The sequence below is a fragment of the Macaca nemestrina genome, chromosome 10 (genome assembly GCF_043159975.1).
Source record: "Macaca nemestrina isolate mMacNem1 chromosome 10, mMacNem.hap1, whole genome shotgun sequence".
NCBI classification, from domain to species: domain Eukaryota; kingdom Metazoa; phylum Chordata; class Mammalia; order Primates; family Cercopithecidae; genus Macaca; species Macaca nemestrina.
Genome location: NC_092134.1, coordinates 140085458 through 140105029, shown reverse-complemented (window position 1 = coordinate 140105029; position 19572 = coordinate 140085458). Strand labels below are relative to the sequence as shown.

The following is a 19572-nucleotide window of genomic DNA, read 5'->3' as shown; positions in this document are numbered from 1 at the left end:
TCAGAGGGTTGCAGGGTGTTCTGCTGTGTGCTTAGCACAGCACCTTTCACTGGAAAACAGGCTCCAGCACTTTCCAGAACAGGGCTTTAAATGTGCTTGGGAGATGGTGCCTCTGCATTGGAGTTCCTTCTTCCTCTCCTCTAACACATTCTTACCCCTGCAGTTTTCTCCCTTAATTGGATGTAAATTTACAACTAAAGAATGACTTTAAAAAGTATGTATTGTTTCCGCTGGCTGTTTTTCCGAATACTGTGGCGAGAGAGACATTTCGTATTTTTCACTCTTTAAGAAGACCCTAATTTAAGTTTCTTTCTTCTCATGCATTTTCATTGTTTTTTTTTCTCTGTGGTTCAGATGATCTTTGTCAGATAGAAGAATTTGCTACTCCTGCCTTAAATGGCCTTTGAAAGCCCAATTTAAAATAATACCTTGTTGTTGTGGCCTGCTGGGCGACACCAGGGCAGCCTGGTTTCACCACAGAGGAATGGGAAGGAGGGAAGCTCGTTGTTTTAACACAGTTCTGTGGCCGACAATACATTTGAAACTGACCCTCAAGCGAGCCCAGAGAATGCTTGTGATCATAACCCAAGAACAGCCTTTTTGTTTGTGTTTCATGGATTATGAACCAGGACTCAGCACATCGCCAGGCATTTAAGGGCTCGAAACCTGTTGTTTGGATGAATACTGGCCTTTGTGGCAATATTCCCTCCCAGCAGTGGAGACTTCTGTTGCGTTTGTTGTATTCAAGTGTCTAGCGAAAATGCTCTCCTGTGGTGGTTGAGAAAATAAGTTTTGGATGAGAGATCCAGATCCTGGCTGACTAGGGCAGCGACTGCAAACACTTCTCTTGACCTTTTGCAGCTTCACTTTCCTCCTCTGTCAAATGCATATAATCGCTAAGACCTCACAGGGATGTTGTGAGGATTAAAGGAGAGGACTTATAAAATGCTTAATAAGGGATCAATAACTGTACAGTCATGCATTGCTTCACGACTGGGATGTGTTCTGAGAAATGCACTGTTAGGTGATTTTGCTGCTGCGTGAACATCAGAGTGCACTTACACAAACCTGCATGTGCAGATGGTATGGCCTACTACACATGCTAAGGCAGAGCCTTTTGCTCCTAGGCTCCAAATCTGTACAGCATGCTTCTGTGCTGAATACTGCAGGCCATTCTAACACGATAGTATTTGTGTGTCTATACGCTGGAGCTGCCAGAGTAATTTGGATATGTGTATTTTTACCGTATCTTTGCTACGTGTACACTAAAAATTCAGTATAAAAGATTTAAAATGGTACCCCTGTATTAGGCTGTTCTTGCACTGCTATAAAGAAATACCTGAATGTTTGGGCTTGAAGTTACATTAAAGTGAAGTTATTTGAAAGGAAGAAAACCTCATCATTTCTAAGGATGACTTAATTACTGTGCCTTTTCCTTTCTTTTTACACATCCTTCTGTCCCTTACGGCAAAATTTTCAGCATTAAAAAAAAACATTAAAAAAAAAAAAAAAGAGGCCGGGCGCGGTGGCTCAAGCCTGTAATCCCAGCACTTTGGGAGGCCGAGGCGGGCGGATCACAAGGTCAGGAGATCGAGACCACAGTGAAACCCCGTCTCTACTAAAAATACAAAAAATTAGCCGGGCGCGGTGGCGGGCGCCTGTAGTCCTAGCTACTCAGGAGGCTGAGGCAGGAGAATGGCGTGAACCCAGGAGGCGGAGCTTGCAGTGAGCCGAGATCGCACCACTGCACTCCAGCCTGGGCAACAGCGTGAGACTCCGTCTCAAAAAAAAAAAAAAAAGAAATTCCCGAGACTGGGTAATTTATAAGGAAAGAGATTTGGGCCAGGCGTGATGGCTCACACCTGTAATCCCAACACTTTAGGAGGCGGAGGCAGGAGGATCCCTTGAGTCCAGGAATTTGAGACTAGCCTGGGCAACATAGTGAGTCCGTGTTTCTACAAAAACTACAAAAATTAGCTGGGCATGGTGGGAGGCTGAAGTGTGAGGATTGCTTGAGCATAGGAGGTCGAGGCTGCAATGAGCTGTGATTGCACCACTGCACTCCGGCTTGGGCAACTGAGTGAGACCCTATCTCAAACAAACAAACAAAAACAACAACAAAAAAGATTAATTGACTCACGGTTCTGCAGGCGATACAGGAAGCATAAAAAATTCATGGGATCTTGCTGTGTTGCCTAGGCTGGACTCGAATTCCTGGATCAAGTGATCCTTCTACCTTTGCCTCCCAAGTAACTGGGACTACAGGTTTGGTAGCATGTCCAGCTTGTGCTAGACTACACTAAATTTATAAATTTATATAAATATTTTTTTTGGCCAGGTGCGGAGGCTCACGACTATAATCCCAGCACTTTGGGAGGCTGAGGTGGGAGGACCACTTGAGCCCAGGAGTTGGAGACCAGCCTGAGCAACATAGTGAGACCTCTGCATCTTGTCCCGCTGGAAGGTCTTCAGGGGCAGGAAGACACGGAGCTGTCTCCTGTGACAACAGTGCCTCTGGATACCTTGTAAAGGACCTGCTTGAGGCTGTTTTACTTAACTTTAAAGAAAATTAATTAAAGGAGTATACTCCAAAATAATGGTAAAAGTATAGCATAGCAAATACATAAACCAGTAACATCGTTGTTTATTATTCTTAAGTATTATGTACTGTCCATAATTGTATGTGCTGTGCTAGACATATTTTTAAAAAATTCATGGGGTCTTGCTATGTTGCCCAGGTGAGACTCGAACTCCTGGGCTCAAGTCATCCTTCCATCTCCGCCTTCCTATTAGCTGGGACTACAGGCTTGGTGTAATGCTCACCTTGTGGTAGACTTTGATACATGACTGGCAGTGCAGTGGGCTTGTTTATATCAGTATCACCACAAACACATGAGGAATGTGTGCTGCTGGATTATGACACCTATGATGTCACTAGGCGATAGGAATTTTTCAGCTCCATTGTAATCCTAGGGGACCATTGTCATATGTGTGGTCCGTCACTGGCTGGAACATTGTTATGTGGTGCATGACGGTACTACTGATATTACAATAGTGTTATTTTTGGCAGACAGGTCTTTCCCATTCTTGTCTCTGTTCTCGAGTTGTTTGGGGTGGCAGACTGAGCCAGGGATGTGGTTCAGTGTCCATTATCTCATAGATCCAGGCCCTGACCACTTTTTCTCCAGTTCCACCTGTAGGATCCCCTCCTTTCGGGCCTGCCAACACAAAATGGCTAATCTCACCTACTTTCTTGGATATTCAAACTCAGTGGGAAGTGAACTTTCAAAACACAGAAGACCTGATTTCAGAGTGTCTTCAAGGGGGCCTTACACACAAGAGGAGGCTGGGCGTGGTGGTGCAGCTGTAGTCCCAGCTACCCAGGAGGCCAAGGCAGGAGGATTGCTTGAGCCCAGAAGTTCAAGACCAGCCTGGGCAACATAGTGAGACCCTGTCTCAACCTCTGCCACCACAAAAAACCCACAAAAGGCTGAATTACCTATAGCCTCCCAAGAAATAACTTCCCGGCTTTATGATGAGTCAGGCACCCCTACACTCTGCACAAGGCTGCCTGGGTCACCACTCTGTTCCTCACTAAAAGCAAAGACTAAACACTTTGAGATTCAGCACATGATCACATCACCATCACTATATTTTGGAATTTTTTATTGTGAAATATACACAACATAAAATTTACCATTTCAACCATTTTTAGCTGACATCAACTACATGTACATTATTGTGCAATCATCACACTAACCATTTTCGGAACTTTTTCATCATCCCACACTGAAACTCTGTACTCATTAAACAATAACTTCCCATTCTCCCTTACTTCCAGCCCCTGGTTACCACCATTCATTTTCTGGCTATGTTTGGTTATTCCAGGTACTTCATATATGTGGAATCAGGCAATATCTAACCTTTTATGACTGACTTACTTCACTTAGCATCGTGTCCTCAAGGTTCATCCATGCCGTAGCCTGTGTCAGAATTTCCTCTCTTATTATGGCTGGGTAATATTCCATTGTGTGTATATACCACATTTTGTGTGCCCTTTTACCCAGTGATGGACATTTGGGTTGTTTTCACCTTTTGGCTATTGTGCAGCATCATATTTTAAAATAAAGTGCCCACTCTCCTCCTCTACAGTCACTCCAGTGGCTCCCCAGTGCCTGCACACCCACCCACAGGACTTGGCATAATCCACATGGACGCACATGTTTAGTGATGTGACTTGTGTTTTCCGAGGTAGTTTTTCTTTGCATTGGATCCGCCTGTCCATCCCCTTTATGAAGCTGTAAATGCTCAGAGGCTAGGAGCTGAGATTAATAATTCCTTCTACTACCTCCTGAGAGTCTGTTTCAGGAAGTGGTAAAGGATGTTGGTTAGGAGTGTGGGTTGTGAGGTCAGACCACATGGGTTTCCATCCTAATTCCACCACACACAAGCTCGTCATCACATGTGTCCTTTAACTCTCTGGCACTCAGTTCGTCCACTTATGAAACGGTGATGGTGGTGGTAACTACCTTGTAGGGCTGTTAGGAAAATTAAATGAGATAATCCATGTGTAGGACTTGGCCTAGTGTCTGATACGTTGTAAGCCCTTCCTTGTTAGCTTAAGCCAAAAAAATTAAGATCTCAGCTTCCTTTCAGCATTTGCCTTTTTCATCTTCCTAATTCCCTCGCTGGGCAGCTGAAGGGTAGGATGAATTGTTCCTGTCGTGCGGAGTGGCGTCCCTAGGGCCAGCTCTCCCTCGGGGAAGCAGTGACGGGAGCCCGGCAGAGGTAGAGCCCTGTTTATTGTTCATCCGTGACCACCCCCTCCACACCCTCTGCCCATTCGGATGTCGGGTGTACTTGGAGGTGCCCAGGCCCCTGGGTCGTCTGTAATCCCTCCCTGCAGTCTCTTTCCTGCGTGGATCTCTGATGTGTGGGACGAACTTGGCAACTTGGGAAGGTGTCTGGGCGGCTGTACCGCCTCTTTGGCCCTCACCAGGATAGTGCTGTTGGGCCGGCCAGGGGGTCGCTTCCCTGCTGCTTCCGCTTCCCCCGGTGGCCAGCCCTGCCCCGCCACCCTGGGAAACCTGAGCCCTCTTGCCGTCAGAGCCAGCGCACTGGCAGGATCTGGCTGGGCGTTTGGCAGCCGCTTGAAGCAGCCTGTGGTTTCGCCCTAAAGCTGATCGAGCTGGTGAAGACAGAAGTTCACCATTTTTTCCCCTCTATTTAACAACACTTCCCCAAATATTTACTTGATCCTCTCATGTTTCCTTCTTCGCATCAGCTTCGAGCTTCCGCTTGCTGGCCACAGCGAGGCAGCAAGAGGTTTGCCGCTGCTTGGGGCTGATTTTCCGCTCTGGAAAGGCGTCTCCAGGTGTGATGGACAGCAGAGGGCGGGAGTTGGCCAGGTGGTGTCTGGAGGCGACACCCCAAAGTCAGGTGACTGCATCCAGGTGATAGGGCTTCTCGGGACTGGCCCGGGGTTCCGAGCTCCGTGACCTCGGGCAAGCTCCTGAACCTCTTTCGGCTTCTGCTTCCTCACCAGTGAGATGGGGATAATCATAGTACCGGCCCACAGCGATGTGCAGAGTCAGGGAGATAACCTACACAGAACGCTCAGCAGAGTGTCTGGCACACATGAGCATGCTCTAAAAATGTGAGTTACTTCTATTTTTACAGGCAAACTTTATTTTTGCTGTTCCCAGCCTTCTGTTTCTTTGCACATTTTCTTTTTTTGTGGCAATGATTCCTTTAGGATCCCAGTGCCCTTGGATCACACTCCCTTCTTGCCTAGCAGAGCCCGCTCTCGGGAAGGGGTCTTACGTTGTAGCCGCGTCGGCTTTCAAGGGCAGAACCGTCAAGGTCGTCGGGGCCGGTGCCCGTGTAAGTGGCTCTTTGCTGTGCTGCGCCTCCTCGCCTCCTTTGACGGGGTGCACACACTACGTGCTGAGATAGTCTCCTCCATCTTTGTCATTTTCTCTACTTTTGGGAAAAAGAAATGAAACTGGATGTTTATGGAGCCCTTTATGTGCCAGGAGCTGCTGAGCACAGTCATCTCATTTCATTGTCCCAGCAGTCCTTTGAGGTTGGTGGTATAATTGCAGTTTTTACAGAGGCTGAAACTGAGGCACCGCATGGCTGAGTAAATAGCCAGAGGTCGCATGCAAGCGAGCGACAGTGGGACTTGGTTGAGCCTGGACTTTCCGAAGCTGCAACCCACGTTCTCTGCACCAGTGGTGGTGCATGGTAGCAGCCCATTGCACAGGTGCTCACATTGGGATCTCAGCCCCTGCACTTACTGGATGCCTGTGGACCAGTTACCTACCTTCTCCCAGCCTCATTTTCTTCACCCAAAACTGGGGATAACAGTCACTACCTCCTAGGGCTGTTGTGGGTATGAAGTGAGAAAATCCTCTCATGATGAAAGCTTCTGGCCTGACCGTGGCAGGTGTGCAGGGAATGCTGGCTGCAATGTGTGCTGTGATGCTGGAGCTTGGCTTCCGGGAGATTCCATACTCTGGGAACTTGCAAGACAGGTCCTGTCCTCGAACCCCTATTGGATAGACCCTCAGATATTTGTTATCAGGTACTATGTCCTTCCCAAGGTCCTCTCAATTTTTTAAAAGCATTTTTTTTCTTGGGGTAAAATACATACAAAATGTATCATAACCATTTTAAAGTGTGTGATTCGGTGGCATTTAGTACGTTCACCGTGTTTGTAAAACCATCACCACTACTTGCTTCCGTGGCTTCTTCATCACCCTAAATATGAATCCCGCACCCCTTACCTATGACCACCCAGACCTCTCACCACTGGCAACCACTGATCTGCTTTCTCTCTGTGGATTTGCCTCTCCTGGACATTCTGTATAAATAGAATCATGCAGTGTGTGGCCTTCTGTGTCTGGCTTCCTGCACTCAGCGTGTTTTCAAGGCTCACGCATGCTGCCGTGTGCATCAGTGCTTCATTCTTTGTAAGGCTGAATACTACTCCGTTATACGTATATGCAGTATTTTGTTTTTCTGTTCTTCCGTTGATGGACGTTTGGGTGGTTTCCATCTTTGGGCTGTTGTAAATAGAGCTGCTGTGAACATGCATGCACAAGTTTTTGTTTGGACACCTGTTTGCAGTTCTTTTGGGTATACACCTAGGAGTGGAATTGCTGGATCATATGGTAATTCTGTTTTAACATTTTGAGGAACAGCCAAACTGTTTTCCACAGCGACTGTACCGTTTTACATCCCTGCCGGCAACGCACGAGGGTTCCAATTTCTCCACATCCTTGCCAACACTTGTTATTTTCCGTTATAAAAAAATCGTAGCTGTCCTAGGTGTGAAGCGGTGCCGCACTGTGGTTTGATTTGCATTCCCTGATGGACCATGACATGGAGCATTCTTTTTCAGTTCCCGCATTCCTGTTTTCTCCTGACCCGGTTCGAGCCTCTCTCACTGTTCTGTTCACGCTTCTCAACACGTGGCCCCATTTGTCTAGATCCTGTTTAAAACACGAGGCCCCAGGCAGGCCTCCAGCTAGATTGGGCGCAGCCTGGTGTGGGCGACTCCCACTTTCCTGGTTCCAGATATTCGACTTTTTCCTGTTCAGTCTTCTCTGAAAGGCACCACCCCTCCCCAGCCCATGAAGCTTCCCAGGCTCAGATTCTTTCATCCCTGGTGGCCCTGGGGCTCTCAGCCTTATCATCCCCACCGCCCGCCAGCAACCTGTCAGGTAGGACAGGGTGAGGATAGGCACCACCCTGAGGCTGCCGCAGAACTCCTCCTCATCACCTTTGGGGCCATCAGGAAGCCGTCGGGCGTCAGGTCCTGCCTCCTCCAGATTGTCCTGGGAGGCGTTGTAAGAGCCTCACTCCGCAGCAACCTTGCTCCCTTTGAGTATGACTTGAAGGCACCGTTTTATGTCTTTTGGGTGGGTTTATGATTTCAGGCCTATTTCTGACTGGAATCAAAGACGGCCCCTCGGTGAAGGAATTTCAGGCATGAACGAGCAGATGTGTGAGGTATTTTGGGGGCAGAGAGTTTGTCCCTGTGCTCCAGAAACCACTCCACCATCTGCCTCTTTGCACAAGGCCCCGCCCATCCTGGAAAAAGAGGGGTCCTCTCCTCCCACTTCAGGGCTCTGTCCTGGGAGGCCTGGTCTGTCTCACCAGGCACTTCCTACGAGTACAGAGTTTGGTCATCTGCCAGCAATCTATCTGCCTAAAGTGTTTATTTACTTTAAAATGAGACTCAATTCTTATATAATTTTTTTTGGCTGTAAAAAATAAAATAACATAAAAGTATCAGTGAAATGTCTGTGCCCCATTCCTATGCCTCTCTCCCAGCCCCAGGGACCCTCCCAGGGGAAATCACAGGTGGGCCTTGGTATGGATTCAGAATCCTTCCAGGCCTTTCATTCCAATGCAGTCATTTTCCCCCCACCCTCATCTAAGGGCAGCTCCAAAACAGATAACACCAGCAGGCTGAGCGTATCAAAGAAAACGAGGTCAGATGTGCCCTAAAATGATGCTGCTTGAAGTTGGAGGAGCAGGTGGCTTTTTCTCCCCAGGTGGCTCTGCTCAACTCTGGTGTGCAAACTTGAATAGAAGGTGACTGGGGAAGGAAACCTGAGTGCAGAGGGTGGAGGTTTCCAAAGAACCAGGTCCTATGAAAATGGATGGATGAGGGGGAGGAGAGGAAACTGGCATTAGCATTGCCGCTTGATCACCCACCATGGCACAGGATAAGAGTCAGACAGCCACCCAGGCTCAGTTTCTAGCTGGACACTTAACTGGCTTTGCATCTTTCGGCAGGGGTGTTACTGAACCTCCCTGGGTCTCAGTTTCTTTGATTATAAACAGGGTCAGCGCTTAGGGCTGTCGTGAGGGACTGGTTCTTGGAACAGCCCCTTAGAAGGTGTGTAATGTAAGGGTTGCCGTCCTGGTCTTGCGGGGTATCAGGCTCCAGGCTGGTGCTCTGCTTCCTGTGTCAGCTCAGCATGGCCCCTTGGCCTTCCTTGACAGCCGCGGTGGGCTGTGGCTAGAGCAGGGCTCAGTGGGTCGCATTGCTAAAAATAGGCACCCCATTCCCAGGATGTGTTGTTTAGTGTGTTTTTACCGTGTAAGTGAATAGGTGATGGTTGAGACTTTCTCCTCTCCCAAGACGAGACTATTGTGGGAAAAGTTACACAATTAACGGTCATTGGCACTTCAGCAGGAATTAGTGTCATAGATATTTTAAGGTTCAAGGAAGGAAGAAACTTGCCAGGCATGTCATACAGCCAGTTAGGGGATGGTCAAGGCTGGAGCCCAGTTCCCCTGATTCTGTCTGTCCTGCCTCGTATCCACAAGGGTCTGCTTGCCTCTGCTTGGGGCTGCTGCTTTGGGGTGGAAGGTCGCTTGGGTCAGAGGGCCCACAGGCAGATGGGGCTTCTGGAGGGATGGAGGGAAGTTTGAGGACGGTGTCATGGCTGATGGCTGTTTGGGGCCCCAACTTCCAAGACAGGAGACGGGAAGCATTTGGGGCCCTGGGATCCAGTTTGGTCAGGCCTGGAGATCCAGCTGCTCTGCTTGTGGATGTGACAGCGAGCTGAGAGCAGGGGCTAGCTCTGCTGGGGGTGGTAGACGTATAGTCGGGTGATCACAGTCCAGGGTGGATGAGGGTGATGGCATGCAGTGTGGAAAGGGCAGTGATGTTTGCACAGGCATATCATCCAGGTGTAGAAGGGAGGAAGAATATGGGGAAAAGCATGGCAAATGCAGGGGCTGGCTAGCTGTTGGTGGGGGGCAAGGGGAGTAGAGGAGAGACCACTCAGGGAGGTGCCTGCAGTCAGGGCTGGCGTCTTCTCAGTACCTAGGCACTGCATGGCTTTAGAGTTGGGGCAGCATTATTAATTGATCGACAGGGTTTTGCTCTGTCACCCAGGCTAGAGTGCAGTGTCATGATCGGAGCTCACTGCAGCCTCGAACCTCCTGTGCTCAAGCAGTCCTCCCACTTTGGCCTCCTGAGTATCTGGTACCACTGATGTACTCCACCACACCTGGCTAAATTTTAAATTTGATTTGTAAAGATGGGGTCTCACTATGTTGCTCAGGCTGGTCTAGAACTCCTGGCATCAAGTGATCCTCCTGTCTTGGCCTCCCAAAGTGCTGGGATTACAGGAGCGAGCCACTGTGCCCGGCCACCACGTTTTTATTTGTTACAGGGATGAGTGAGGCATACTCCTCCTTCCTTAATCCCTGGGAAGATAGCCAGCAGGCTTTTGGTGTTCTGTGGGTTTTTCCACACGTTTTATCCTTCTTACACTCTCTGCTTCCTGCTAGGTTCTGCCTCAACCAGCTCATCATTCAGCCCTGGTCCAGGCCTGCAGGGGTGAGGGTTTGTGGTCCTGAGGCTTGCTTGGTGGCCTTCTGGCTTGTTGCTGTTGTTACTGATGTTGACCACTAGATGGCAGCAGGAAACCTATCAATTTCTCTCCCAGGTCCATCGTATGCAAGTCAAGCCCTTTGGTCTGGGTGGATCAGCCATCGCCCCTTGATGGCATGGGGACTCAAATTCCACATCTCACTGATTCCAGGATGGGTCTGAGGAAAGGCTGGGATGAAGCCAAGGCAGCCCTCTCAGACGTACCGTGTGTCCGACTCTCCTGTGGCATTCTTGAGAAGTGGCTGTGTCAAGAATGTCAGAAGTAGGGTTCCCACCGTTAGGAAAATCTTTGCTGCATGTTGTGGCTGGGTTTTCAGTATCTTAAAGGGTCCAGAAGTCGAGACACAGTGTCCCTGAGGAAAGTCCTGTTGCTCCCTGAGGAGTCCCTGGCTTGGTAACCTGTGCAGAGATGGAGGGCACTGTGGTGGTGGGACTCAGGGCTCCTGGCCTGGGAGGGACAGCAGCGTGAGAGCAAGGGTGTGCCGCACATCTGCAGTGCCGTGCAGTAACAGCAAACATGTAGGAAGCTCTTCGTGAGCCAGGGATGCCCCGAGTCTTTTGCTTACATTTATTGGTTTCCTCCTCTTGGAGGGGTAGCCCCGAATCCCTCCTAATCAGGTGCAGCTGAGCGGGGGCTTGAATCCAGGCAGGCTGGCTCTGGAGTCCCGGGATAAGTCACGCACCACTCATCATGGGCATTCTTAAGCCTTTGCGGGGGGCTGGACAGTTTGTGTTACAGGTCACGTGGCTCTTCCTGAAATGCCTTGGCTCGTTGGTCTTCCCGACAGCCCCTGTGGCAGGTACTGGGGTATCCTCCTTTCTGCAGATGAGGAAATTGAGGCTCAGAGAAGTGAAGGATGCCTCCAGCATTGCAAAGACAGGACACCAAACCCTGTCATTAGATTCTGAGTCGGGGTGGCTCTCCTTTGGTAGTGCAGTGGGTTTGCATGAGTGGGGTTGGTAGGAGGGAGAGGATCACTCAGATGCCTGAGGTCAGGGCAGCTGTCAGAAAATCTGTTCTGTTCCCAAACCCTCTGTAAGAGGAACGCATGTGCAGGTGCCTGTGGGAGGCTGACGCGCCTGCCCAGCCAGTAAGTAAACAGGAGCTGGAGGGAGAGAGCGTGCAAGAATGAGGAGGTGGTGACCGCAGCCGTCCCCTCCCACCATAGTGTACCCTCAGCTGGAGGCAGGGCTGGGGGCACATTGGCTGGGGACCCACCCTAAGGCAGGGCTGGAGAAACAGCCGCTACTGTGCACCGTGGGGCCGCCAGGTGGTCTCAGCTGCCGGAACCCCTGCCCCGTCCCGTCCTGCTGTGAAGGCTTCGGGTCTGGAAGGGCGGTGTGTGCTTGTGGTGGGGTCTGAATCCCAGTTGGCCTGTGGAGCTACCACTGCTACTCTGGGATCAACTGAGGCAGGGGACTGCGGCTGGGACCCTGTTTCCAATTGGACTTTCTCAGGGGCGGAACCTTCCAAACTAAGGGGCAGCAGTGGATGGTTCCTGAGCTCCTTCTCTTCTCTCTGGGATGGGTGTTCTTGAGGCCTTGGGCTTCTGTCCCCATCCCACCTTCTCTGGGGTGTGGATACAGGGCCCATTTGGACATGTCAGCTTCCCCGGAGCTCCAGCAGCTGGGTGGCAGGAGTCCACGGGAAGCTGGGTGCCGGCCCTGCCCACGTTTCCCTGGGCCATGCTCTCCTGGCCCCCCGAGGTCTCACCACTCTCTCGCTGGAACGCCTTAGTGTCTGCCCCCAGAGCCCAGGCCACTGTCCTGCCTCCTCGCCCTCCCAGAGCCCCGCCTCCTGCCGCCTGCCTCCCATGTGGCTTCACGTCCTGTGGGTTTTGCCGGCTGACCCAGCCCCTGTAGATACGTACTCTGCTCTGGGCACCCCATGTCCATGCCAGGCCCAGATTTGGGCCCCAAGGGAGTGCTGCCCCCTGGGTTGCAGTTCAAAGGCTTCTGCTTTCCAGCCAGATGGAGGAGGGCTCTATCCCAGGCTCCAACATCCTGCTTGGCTGGTCTCCCCCGCCCCCTGCTCCAGCTGCGTCCTCCCTGTTGTGCTCCTGGCAGTAGGTTTGCTGAGAGGGAAGGGGGGGATTCCTTTCCTCTTGGCCTCTCCTCTCTCTATTACATCAGCCTACAGCCGAATACCCCTGGGGTCTGCTAAGGGAGGGCTTTTTATTAACTTTTTTCCAGGGGAAATAATTCCACCTCTTGTCACATGGATTGCTGCATGCAGCTCTTAGGGGGGCTTGACTTCCTTCCCTCGTCCCATCCCAGGCCCCTTGAAACTCAAGAGAGGGCAGCTTTGTTTCTTTAAACGGGCTTTGACCTCCGGAAGGTCGTGTGAGGAGTTGGGTGCCTGGGTCCCGCGGTCCCCCTCATGGACTGTGTGACCCCAGGACCACCCTTTCCTTCCCTGGGCCTCAGCACTCCGTTCAGAGCCTAGGATTGCATTTGTCATCCAAGGGTGGTGAGGGGCAATGCCCAGCGGTGCCCGCTCTGGAATGGCAGGCTCTGCCCTTGGGTTTGGTAGCGTGATTTTTCCACCCCTGGGCTGGCCCCTGCGCCTGGGGCGGGTGTGGCCAGAGGCTGGTGGCTGGCACACCTGCTAGGGATGAGGCATCTCCTTAGTGCCGAGGAGACGAGAGAGCCCTGGGGCAGGCTGGGAAGTGCAGGGCCCAGCTGAGAAGGAGAATGAGCTCAGTCTCCCCGCGGCGGGTCATTCACCACCTCCCGGAGTCAGTTAGAGGAGGGGCTACTCCAGAGGTGGGATGGGAAGAGGCCCCAGTGCCCAGCTCTGCCCAGTCCTGTCTCCTCGCTGGGCTCTCTCCTCCCGTTGCTTTTTTTCTTTTTTTTGAGACAGGGCCTCGTGCTATCACCCAGGCGGGAGTGCAGTGGGGCAATCATGTGCAGCCTTCACCTCCTGGGCTCAAGTGATCCTCCTTCCTCAGCCTCCCAAGTATTTGGTGTCTGGGACTACAGGCACGTGCCACCATACCCGCCATACAAAAAAAAGGGCTTTTTTTTTTTTTTTTTTTTTTTTGTATTTTGTAGAGATGGGGTTTCGTCATGTTGGCCAGGCTTGTCTCAAAGTCCTGGGCTCAAGTGATCCATCCACTTTGGCCTCCTGCGCCATCTACCTCCTTCCCTTTGCTTGGCTTTCTTTCCATGCCCTTGTCTGACTGCTGGCCGTAGATTCCAAGCCCTGCAGGCAGGGTGGGTCCTGGACCCCGTTCTCTGCCCCTCAGTCCCTGCTGTGTTCTTCTCCGGGCAGGCGGAAAGCTGCACCCCGCTTCCCAGCTCAGAGCCCAGGGCCACAGGCTGTGGACGCCCTGAGGAGGGTTTCTCTGGGCCTACTCCCCCACCCTCCCTGCACGCTGTGCCCCAGCCCCTCCCCAGGGCCCACATCTGGCCCAAGTGCTCAGTTTTCTGGGCTGTAAATTGCCTCCCGCTGCCCCTTGGCATCCTCTCAGGTTTCAGCTTCACGGCTCTTTTGCTTTTGGTGGGGGAGCGGTGTCCGGGGAAGTCTCAGCTTGTTCCCTCTCTTCCTCTGTCTGAGGCCGTGGAGAGAAATCCTTGGCAGTGTTGTTCTCGATCCTTCCGTCCAAGTGTTGGTGAGCTGTGGTTTTTAGCAGGTGGCTGAGTAGGAACCAGTTCTAATTAGATTTCCCCCTTTTCTGTTCACACCTCCCCCTCCCCCTCCCCCTCTCACCCTGCCAGAGGCCAGCCTACCCCAAGTGTCCCCTGCTGTGCAGTGGAGGGGCTTGCAGTCGGCCAGCCTGAGGATGGTGGGGTTGGCTGCAGCCTGCGCTGCCCTTCTGCTCCTCCTTGAGCTAGCCCTTGGCCTGGTGCTCAGCCTCAGCGGTCCCCTCAACTCCCTGCATCCCCTCAGATAGCTTTGCTTTGCTTTTCTCTTTTCTCTTTCTTCTTTTCTCTTTTCTGTTTTCTCTTTTCTCTCTTTTTTCTCTTTTCTGTTTTCTCTTTTCTCTCTTTTTTCTCTTTTCTCTTTTTCTTTTCTTCTTTTTTTGAGACAGGGTCTTGCTCTGTCACCCAGGCTGGAGTGCAGTGGCGTGACTCCCAGGCTCAAGCCATCCTCCCACCTCAGCCTCCCGAGTAGCTGGGACCACAGGTGTGAGCCACCATGCCTGACCAATTTTTTGTGTGTGTTTTTGGTAGAGACGGGGTCTCACCATGCTGCCCAGGCTGGTCTCAAACCCCTGAGCTCAGGTGACCCACCTCTCTCGGCCTCCCATAGTGTTGGGATTACAGGCAGGAGCCACCGTGCCTGGCCTCAGATAGCTTTTCTGTTTCTTCACAACAGGGGACTCTCTAGCCCCTGCAGCTGACCATCAGGGGCTCAGGCCATTGCCCCCCGAAGAGCATGGCAGCCGTCAGCTCCAGCTGGTCCCTGGGCAGATCCACCCTCCCCACTGCAGAATTTGCTTTGCACCACCGCCTTAACTCGCCCACGCACCTGGGGAAGCCTGCTTGCTTAGGCCTGGGAAGGGTGTCTCAGGGCAGCCACCAGGACAGTCGGGTGCAAGTAATCATCAGGTCCTACTCAGAGTGTGGCCCGCGGACCTGGGCTGATCTGTGAGGAGCTTAAGTCCTGGCGTGGAAAGTGTGCATTTAGTAATGCTGCAGCAGTTGCCCTGGCCCTGACATTTCGGGTTGTTTGGTGTTTCCCAGGGGTAGCTCCAGGGGAGTCTTGGAATTTGGTGGTTGGTACCAAGGAAACTTGTAGGGATTTTTAGTCGACACTGAAGGGCTTCTCTCGTCGAACAAGGTACAGGCCAGTTTGGGTGTTGTTGAAATCTGGAGGAGAGTCGTGTGGTGAGAAACAGGTCACAGCAGGATCATGCACTGGCCCGGGATGGACGGGAAGTAAAAAGCCTGGTGTCGGCCACGGATCAGCTGAGAAGTGCTGCCCTCAGCATCTCAGGCCTGCAGAGAAGTCCCTGCAGGGAAGTTCAGAGGGATTTTTGGATTTGATATGGGATGTTGAGGAGGAGTTTGGGGTTCGATGATGAATGCCCAAAGAAAGTTGAGGATTTCTTGGGGGAATTGGAATGAGGAAGATTCGTAGTTTGATGTGGGAAGTCAAAGGGTAGCTTGGAGTTTGAGGTAGGAGGACTCAGGGATGTTTGGGGTGTGGGGGCCCAGAGGGAAGCCTCTAGCGAGGACACAGAATGCTCTGAGGTTCCTGGAAAAGCCCAAGGAAAGAGTGGGTTCAGGAGTGTGGACCAGGGGAGGCCTGGAGGTGACAGTGGGAGGCTGAGGAGAGATTTGGGGTTTTACTGGCCATGTGGAAGGGCATTTGGACATGTCTAGGTTAAGGACCAAGGGTGTTTTGGGTTATTGGAGAAGGCTGAAGGGAAGCACGGGGGCTGGGTGGGGAAGGGCCGTGGGAAGTGTTGGGATTCATAGCAGGGGAGGGAGGGGGAATTTTGGGTTCCGTGCATGGGACCAGAGGGGAGCCATGAGATTCAGTTAATGAGGACCACAGGGCTTTGGGTCCTCACTTAAGGAGAGGTTTGGGTTTTGCCTTACCCACGGTTAGCTTCCACAGTCCCTGTCGGCTCTCAAATATCCCGTGTCAGGAGGAAGTCTAAGGGAATCTTAACCTGTCCCCTTCAAACCTGCTCCTTGATGCCAGAACCTTCTCCCTCCCTCAGCTTCCCCAACTCTCTCCACTCAAAGGCAGCTGTGGTGTGCTGTGGGAGCACACAGAGATCTGAACTCAGGGTGACGCCCACTGGCTTTTCCAGCCCGTTCCCCCCGTCTCCCAGCGTGGTGGTGACGACTCTCCTGCTGGCCTCTGCCAGCTCACCTTCCTCCTGCCCCAGGCCCTGCTCCTCTGAGGCCCACACATCTTTCTAAGGCCAGCAGGAGGCCTGTGTCTTTGAGGAGGCTGTGCGTGACCCCGTCACCCAGTGGCCTGTCCCTCATTCCGTGCCCTCATTTGCCCTTGGCTGTGTCTCGGGTGCAGCTGGCTTGTGTTTTGCCTTGACTCCTCGGTGTGCATGTGTCTCTCCAAGTCCTAGATGGTGGCACCTCAGAGGCTGGGCTGTGTGGTCTCTGTGTTGTCTCTTAGTTGCTGGGGAAATGCAAGGCCACTGGTCTGGAGGCTTTTCTCTGAGTTGGGGCCACCCATCCTTAGTCCCCACCCACCAAGCCTGGCCCAGACCTGTTCTGTGGGAGGCTCTTGCTTTTCCCCTTTGCAGGAACAGCTCCACATCAGAACAAGTCAGCTCCTCCCAATGGCAGCCACCTGAGGCTTGGATGCAAGGACCCCATCCCAAGGTGTCCCTATAGTTTCTCCTGTGCCAGAGCTGACTTTCTCTGTCTGGCGCTTTCCCACGTGGCCAGCAGGTGCATAGCAAGGCTTGGTGTCAGGTATATAAGTGCTTTACCATGGCCAGGTGCCCACAGGAATCCTGTGTGACAGGTGCCTTCTATGGAGGAGGAGACCAAGGCACAGAGAGGTTAAGGAAGATGCCCAGTATCACACAGACTGAGATTGTCGCCACTCTGCCCGACTGCAGCGGGGGTGACACTGTTGGGCCCAGATGCCCTCCAGAGAGCCCGCTGTCTGCTGTCCTCCCTCACTGCAGCCTTTATTTTGTCATGGAGCGTCGCCACCCAGCCACACCACCGGGCTCCCCACTTGGCAACTGAGTTTCCCCTTTTTCTCTGGCTGGGGGCCCCTCCTCTTTTCCTTGGAAACTGAATGGGGCTCACGTTGGCCCCTCTGTGTGGGCCCCCTCCCCTCCTCTCCCCTCCTCCCTTCCCTGAGAAGGGCTGAAACCATTCCCAGGCTGGCCCTAGATGCAGAACGAGGGCTGTGGGATGAAAGGTGATATATAAATGTAAGGCGATGATTATTTATTTGACAGGGACAGCTGCCTGTGGTAAAAAATGTAATCTAGTAATCCTTTTGTGAAAATCGGATCCGAGGCTCAGCAAGCCGCCTGAAACAGCAAAAGGCCGAGTTCCCTCCCTCCTCACCCCTGCTCCCCGCGCCATGCCCTTACTCACTCCTGGTGGCCCGCATCCCTGCCCCCGGGTGCCTGCGGTGTGTGTCTCCCTGTGTGCGTGCTGCACCTGTGCATGCGTGCTGCACCTGTGCATACCTGCTCTTGCTTTTGCTTTTTTGTGTTGTTGTTAACATCCTGCATAATCGAAGTACAACTGTCAAAAACCAAGAAGTTAACATTGGAATAGCGTTATTAACGATGGACTTTATTTAGATTTCACTGTTCCCACGAGCGCCTTCTTTCTGCTCCAGGAGCTTCCATTGCATTTAGTTGTCCTGTCTCCTTAGACTCCTCCATCCTGCTACAGTTCCTTAGTTTCTCTGGATCTTTCATGACCTTGACAGTGGTGAGGAGTGCTGCTCAGTCACTCTGCAGGACGGTTTTCACTCTGGCTCTGTCTGGCGTTTTCTCATGGTTAGACTGAGGTTCTTTGTCTTTGGAGAGACCACCGTGGCCTGGTGCCATGTCCTTCTAGGTGCGTGGCGTCAAGGGGAATGTGATGTCTGTGTGCCTTATTACTGGTGATGATGCCCTGGAGAAGGTGATGTCTGCCAGGTATCTCCAGTATAAAGTGGCCCTTTTTTTCTTTATAATTAATAATATTTATAATTATATTAATTATAATTAATAAACCATTAATGTCTTGAGGGCAGGCACTTTGAAACTGTCCTGGTTTTTTCTCAAACTTCTGCTCACTAATTTTAGCATCCGTCAGTGGTTTTTGCTTGCAACTCTTCTAATTGTAGTGTTTGCCTAATGGTAATTTTCTGTTTCCCTCATTTCTTCTGCATTTATTAATTGGAATTCTCCAGGAAGGAAGAGCTATTTCTTCTGTCCCACTTATTTATTCAATTAGTTATTTTTATCATTAGGGACTCATGGATATTCATTTACTTCATTAATAAAAATATATATATAAATGTATGGATATAGGATCTATAATAAATATCAAGATATATATTTTATCCTATAGGTTAAAAGAGTTACCGTAACAGTACAATAGATATTTATTTTGTTGCTCAATTTGCTCCAGCCTTGGCTATTGGGAGCTCTAGGGAGCACTTTCAGATTGGCTTCTGTGCCCTTTGATGTGTTCCTATCTTTTTTTTTTTTTTTTTTTTTTTTTTTGAGACGGAGTCTCGCTCTGTCACCCAGGCTGGAGTGCAGTGGCCGGATCTCAGCTCACTGCAAGCTCTGCCTCCCAGGTTTATGCCATTCTCCTGCCTCAGCCTCCCGAGTAGCTGGGACTACAGGCGCCTGCCACCACACCCGGCTAGTTTTTTGTATTTTTTTAGTAGAGACGGGGTTTCACTGTGTTAGCCAGGATGGTCTCGATCTCCTGACCTCGTGATCCACCCGTCTTGGCCTCCCAAAGTGCTGGGATTACAGGCTTGAGCCACTGCGCCCGGCGATGTGTTCCTATCTTTTCTTGAGCTCTTCCTTACTTTTCGGAACAAGATACTCCAGGTCATGTTATGTTTCTCCTGCCTCAGCCCTGGGATCAATCACTTCTCTAAGGAGCCTTGCTTCTTTTTGCTGGAGCATGGTGTTTAGAAACCAAGATCGAGGTGCCAGGTGTGTTCATTGCTACTGGGGTGTCATTGCTTCTAGGTCCTCTCAGAGAACAGAACTAAGAAATAGATATATGCCAACCCAGGCATGGACACATACCTGTATCTCTGTTGTTCTGTTTATTTGTGTTTATATTTACAAAATCATGAGTTTGTGCTGATTTATTTTTATTTTTTATTTATTTATTTGTTTTTGAGACAGAGTCTTGCTCTGTCACCCAGGCTGGAGCGCAGTGGTGTGATCTTGGCTCAGTGCAACCTCTGCCTCCCAGGTTCAGGTGATTCTCCTGCCTCAGCCTCCCTAGTAGCTGGGATTACAGGCACCTGTCACCATGCCTGGCTAATTTTTGTATTTTTAGTAGTGACAAGGTTTTACCATGTTGGCCAGGCTGGTCTCGAGCTCTTGACCTCAAGTGATCTGTCTGCCTCGGCCTCCCAGAGTGCTGCAATTACAGGCATGAGCCACTGTGCCTGGCCTTGTGCTGATTTTTATTAGCTTTTAATATGGTAGTTTTGGAACTGAGAGGAACCTGAGAAATCAAGT

At 51.3% G+C, this 19572-nt stretch overlaps 1 protein-coding gene across 5 annotated transcripts in view; it reads left to right on the top strand.

Moving 5' to 3' along the window:
• Nucleotides 1-19572, top strand: part of LOC105484133 (tetraspanin 9) — a 210786-nt gene that overhangs the window by 50551 nt on the left and 140663 nt on the right. Inside the window, exon 1 of one of the 5 annotated variants that reach the window (XM_071072356.1) lies at nucleotides 5638-5656. The exons of the other annotated variants lie outside the window; for them this stretch is intronic. The gene's annotated coding sequence lies outside the window, so the exon portion shown is untranslated. Of the gene's footprint in view, nucleotides 1-5637; nucleotides 5657-19572 lie in introns of those variants that run through there. 5 annotated transcript variants of the gene reach the window in all.